The 5,451-nt window shown below is 40.7% G+C and overlaps 1 pseudogene; it reads left to right on the top strand.

The window, feature by feature from the left end:
- Nucleotides 1-3,064: 3,064 nt before the first annotated feature.
- On the top strand, nt 3,065-3,577 carry LOC147537739 (secreted RxLR effector protein 161 pseudogene; annotated as a pseudogene).
- Nucleotides 3,578-5,451: the final 1,874 nt, after the last annotated feature.

Genomic DNA, 5,451 nt, shown 5'->3' with positions numbered 1-5,451 from the left:
GTTATAAATCACAGTTAGTTATGCCAGAGTTCACAGTAACGTAACTTGATAAATTACGTAAAAGTCCCCAAAAGGAATTTTGAGTAATGCGTACCCAGACTAAGACACCTGTTGATCCCTTGTTCATCGATGGTGGGTCGGCCTTCGGAGAGTGCCATCTTTTACCTCGGGATGATACGGGTAGATCTATAGCAAGGTCTACATGTCTAAATGGTTATTCTCAATGAGTCAGCAAAAGGGTTTTGGATTTCGAGGCAAAAGGATGAATTAAACACATAAGTGTTATTCATCAACCAAGAGTCATAAGATTATGATCAGCAAAGAGTTTGCTAACCCAGGATGACGGAGTTAAGGGCAGTGTCCTAGTACGCTTAGCCCCGTAGCAATGGGATCTTGGAATCATATTTTTCAAAGGGGGACGCTTTTTATTGAAAAATATGGCAAACACAGTTGCTTTTGCACAATAATTGAATGTAGTACTTAGCAAAATTCCTTTTTCTGTTAATATAGAGTAGAAATGGCACACACGATTAGCTTAGATTTAGATAACTTTCTAGATTGGGAGAAAGATCAGAGAAGAGTTCTCGATACTTCGAAGAAAGAAAACGTAATAGAGAAACCAAGAAAAGGAGAGGAAATTAGCGCCTATGTTATAGAGTTCAATTTGGCAGGCACAGCTGATTCCCCTACATGGGTATTTGATACCGGATGTGGAGCTCACATAATCTCGGATTTGAAAGGGCTAGAGGGAATCAGAAGTCTGTCAAAGAGCAAAATGGTTGTACGAGTCGCAAACAAAACAAAAGTTGCTACTGCGGCTGTAGGAACCTATAAGCTCAATCTAGATACTGGTTTGATATTAGTGATGCATAAATGCTATTATGTACCTACTATCTCAAGAAACATCATCTCTGTGTCTGTTCTGGACAAAGAAGGATATCATACTGTTTTTTAAAAACAGACAATGTTCTCTATAGAAAGATGATGTGTTCGGTACCAGTGTTAGACTTTGTAATAGTCTTTATGTTTTGAACATAGAAGATGAAATCCTGAACATAGACACTAAACGGCTTCACACTCATGATTCGAACCAAGGCTATCTCTGGCATTGTCGCTTAGGCCATATAAACATGAAACGCATGCAGAAGCTTCATACAGATGGACTTCTGGGTTCGTGTGATTTAGAATCATACGATACATGTGAACCATGCTTAGTGGGTAAGATGACACGATCACCCTTAAAGGGAAAGGTGACCGAGTTAGTGAACCATTAGGACTCATACATACAGATGTATGTGGACCTATGAGTACACCCGCAAGAGGTAACTATGGCTACTTCATCACATTTACTGACGATTTCACTAGATATGGATACATATATCTTATGAGGAATAAGTCAGAATCGTTTGAAATGTTCAAACAATTTCAGAATGAAGTAGAGACTCAACTTGACAAGAAAATGAAAGCCATTCGACCGGATCGAGGTGGTGAGTATTTGAGTCAAGAATTTGAGGATCATCTTAGGAGTTGCGGCATCGTGTCCCAACTCACTCCACCGGAAACACCTCGGATGAACAGTGTGTCCGAAAGGAGGAATCGAACCTTGATGGATATGGTACGATCAATGATGAACTTAGCCGATCTTCCTACCAGTTTCTGGGGATATGCTCTTGAAACGACTGCTTTCACACTTAACCGTGCTCCGTCAAAAGTTGTGGAAAAGACGCCATATGAGTTATTGTTTGGAAAAGTTCCAATGCTGTCTTTTCTCAAAGTCTGGGGTTGCGACGTTTATGTAAAACGTCTACAAGGAGATAAACTATCACCCAAATCAGACAAATGTTTCTTTATGGGTTACCCAAAAGAGACTAGGGGTTATTTCTTCTATAACGCATCGGAGAACAAAGTGTTTGTTGCTCGTGATGGTGTCTTCCTCTAAAAGGAGTTCCTTTCCAGGAAGACAAGTTGGGAGAAATATAGAAATCGAAGAACTTCGATCCGAGCAACAAGCTGACACCAATGCACTGATGTCAGAAGTCGCGGTTCCTATCTATACTGAGCCGATACAAAGGAACAGTGAGGAAGAGATAGTAGCTCTCGGAGATCCTCCCACGCAAGAGAATCCTCAAGAAATTGAGAATGTCTCACCAGTTGTTCAACGCTGACGTAAGTCAGCAAGGTTAATCGAGTTATCTTAACGGTTAGATACACTGTTGGTAGAAGATAACGAACCTAGCACTTACAAAGAAGCTAAGACGAGCCCAGACTCCGAAAAATGGCTTGGAGCAATGCAATTCGAAATGGAATCCATGTACGAGAATCAAGTTTGGAACTTGCTAGATTTTCCCGAAGGAGTAACACCCATCGGATGCAAATGGGTTTTCAAGATGAAAACTAACATGGATGGAAACGTGAGCGTTTTCAAAGCAAGACTCGTGGCAAAAGGTTACAAACAAGTCCATGGAATAGACTACGACGAAACCTTTTCCCCTGTCGAAATGCTTAAATCCATTAGGATTATTCTAGCGATAACCGCTCATTATGATTATGAGATTTGGCAAATGGATGTCAAAACCGCCTTCCTGAATGGGAATCTGGAAGAGGATGTGTACATGACACAACCTGAAGGTTTTGTAGATTCCAATAATGCTAGAAAGGTTTGCAAGCTTCAAAGGTCCATATATGGATTGAAGCAAGCAAGCAGGAGCTGGAATCTTCGTTTCTACGAGAAAATCAAAGAGTTTGGCTTTCTGAAGAACGAAGAAGAATCTAGTGTATACAAGAAGGTTAGTGGGAGCAACCTAGTTTTCTTGGTCTTATTTGTAGATGACATACTAATCATTGGAAACAACATTCCGATGATTAATCTTGTAAAAGAATGGCTTAGGAAGTGTTTCTCAATGAAAGACCTAGGAGATGCAGAATACATATTGGGCATCAAGATCTATAGAGATAAATCAAAGAAGATGATTGGACTCATCCAAGAAACTTACATGGATAAGATTCTTCAGAGATTCAAAATGGAAACCTCTAAAAGAGGATTCATGCCCATGGCTCATGGCACATGCTAAGCAAGACACAAAGTCCTAGTGACCCACGTGAGCTAGCAATCATGCAAAAGGTACCTTATGCTTCGGCAATAGGATCCATCATGTATGCCATGACCTACACTCGCCCAGACGTCTCATATGCTCTGAGCATGTGTAGTTCAATTCCAGATGAAAATCACTTGGCCGCAACCAAGAATATCCTTAAGTACTTAAGAAGGACAAAGGATTATTTCTTGGTATATGGCGGGAAAGAAGAACTAATCGTAGAAGGCTATGTGGACGCGAGCTTCAAAACGAATAGAGATGATTACCGATCACAGTCGGGACATGTTTTCTGTCTGAATGGAGGGGCAGTATGCTGGAAAAGCTCAAAGCAGACTACTGTAGCGGATTCTACCACAGAAGTAGAATACTTGGCCGCTTCAGAAGCAGCGAAGGAAGGAGTTTGGATGAAGAAGTTTATCTCCGAGCTTGGTGTCGTTCGCAGCATCGAAAAAGGGATTACTCTATATTGTGACAACAATTGAGCAATCGCCCAAGCTAAGGAACCAAGAGCACACCAGAAATCCAAACATATCCAAAGGAAATGCCACTTGATAAGGGAGATCATTGAGCGAAAGGAAATGGTGATTTGCAAAGTCCATACGGATGACAACATTGCCGATCCGTTAACTAAACCACTACCTCAGCCCAAACATGAGAGTCATACAAAGGGGATGGGGATAAAGCACATCGCAAAATGGCTTTAAGTTTGTAATCAGATTAATAAAAGGAGTTTTATGTAATTTGATTAGCTACGTTCAATAAAAGAAATAAACTTAATTATTTCGTCATTAAATATTGCTTTGTATTTAATTGACAGTCCAAAATAATGAAACTTTTACCAAGTAGGTTCATCAGATGCGTGATCTGGTAAATGAAACCCTACTAAGTGAACTTGGAAAAGATTCATTATCAAAACCCTAGTCCAGGTCATTGCATGGACAACAATGACTCAAGACGACTAGCATGTGAGATTGACTGATGGAGATGTTTCATAGGCCATAGGAATATAGTATTTAAGTCAATTACATGGGTGTATGATTGGGGAATATACACTGGGCAACCCAAAAATGAGAATTCTTCAATGAAGATTGAAACACGTCAGGAATTCTCATAAGACAAGATTGGAGAGATTCCTTAAAACATGAGTACTCCACTCATCTTCTATAAGGAATGTCGAACTTTGGCACTGTTAAACGCCACGCCCTAAGAGGTTATAAAGGCGGATTGTTGGGGGAGACAGGATAGATATGAAGTTAAGTGGGAGTACAAGAATGGATTATGTCCTCCTAACTAGGTTAGGAATAGTATCTCCAGGCCACTTGAGGAGAAGCAACTGAAAATGTACGGTCGTACTCTAATGGATTAAAAGATTGATCATTAGCTTGGCAGTTGTTCTCCAGATTAAGAAAGTCTGAAAGGATATGACGTATCAGATGAGATACGAAGTGACATGGGAATCGAGCATTGCACTTGTTCTAAGGACAAGTGGGAGACTGAAGAATATATCCGTTCGGTCTGAAGGAGATGCCCTTCCGAAGGAGTGTCCTTCGACCAAGATGACAATGCGATCAATTTTTCGGTTAGGATAACGATGAATAAGTTATGAAGATCATCCAGTCCGGTCCAATTAGGGGTCATAGTGCTTTGTTAGAAGCCAACTACGATCGTCGAATTACTTAGGTAATTCGCGGCTAACATAGACCGGATCCTACAACGGGTTACACATAAGAGTGGTAACTTGATCGGAGAGATTTGACTAGATGGGACTAGGCTAAAGATGGATTGGATCCAACTAAATAGGCCAAAAGGGTTCGAATAGAGATTCAGAACAAGATAGAAACAATGGGGCATAAAAGGGGGTGCCCCTAAGCAAGGCTACTATGGCCGGCCATGTGATGGCTTAAAGGCATAGTGGGCCGGCCACACTAGGGGATGCCCTAATTATGGTAAAACCCTCATTAAGGAATCCCAGAGTAAAACTCCTCTATGCTTATCTTTTCTGAAGGAGACTTTTTTGGATTCCTTATTTGAGTATGACTCTACTAAGTTAATGCCTATTTATAGTCTCATTAGTAGTTCAGAGAAGGTGTGGAATTTTCTCAAGAATACACATCTCTCTCTCACAATATACAACTAGTGGAGAGAGGAGATTGTAGAGAAAAAGCTCCCACTCTATCACTCTAGTCGAGGAGAAAGGTCATTCTCAACCTTCTATGAAGTCCTAGCAGACATTAAAGAAGGGAGATCAAGTTAACCAACTCGGTGTCTCAAGTAGAGGAGCGACGATTGAAGCTCTCGATCTTCACACGCGAATTGGAATGGTTCGAAGGAAAAACGCGAAAGGTATTTATCTTTC

Source organism: Eschscholzia californica, unplaced genomic scaffold, assembly GCF_041429995.1.
Source record: "Eschscholzia californica isolate CP2 unplaced genomic scaffold, dmEscCali1.0.p SCAF_5, whole genome shotgun sequence".
NCBI classification, from domain to species: Eukaryota; Viridiplantae; Streptophyta; class Magnoliopsida; order Ranunculales; family Papaveraceae; genus Eschscholzia; species Eschscholzia californica.
This window is presented reverse-complemented; position numbering and strand designations above follow the sequence as displayed.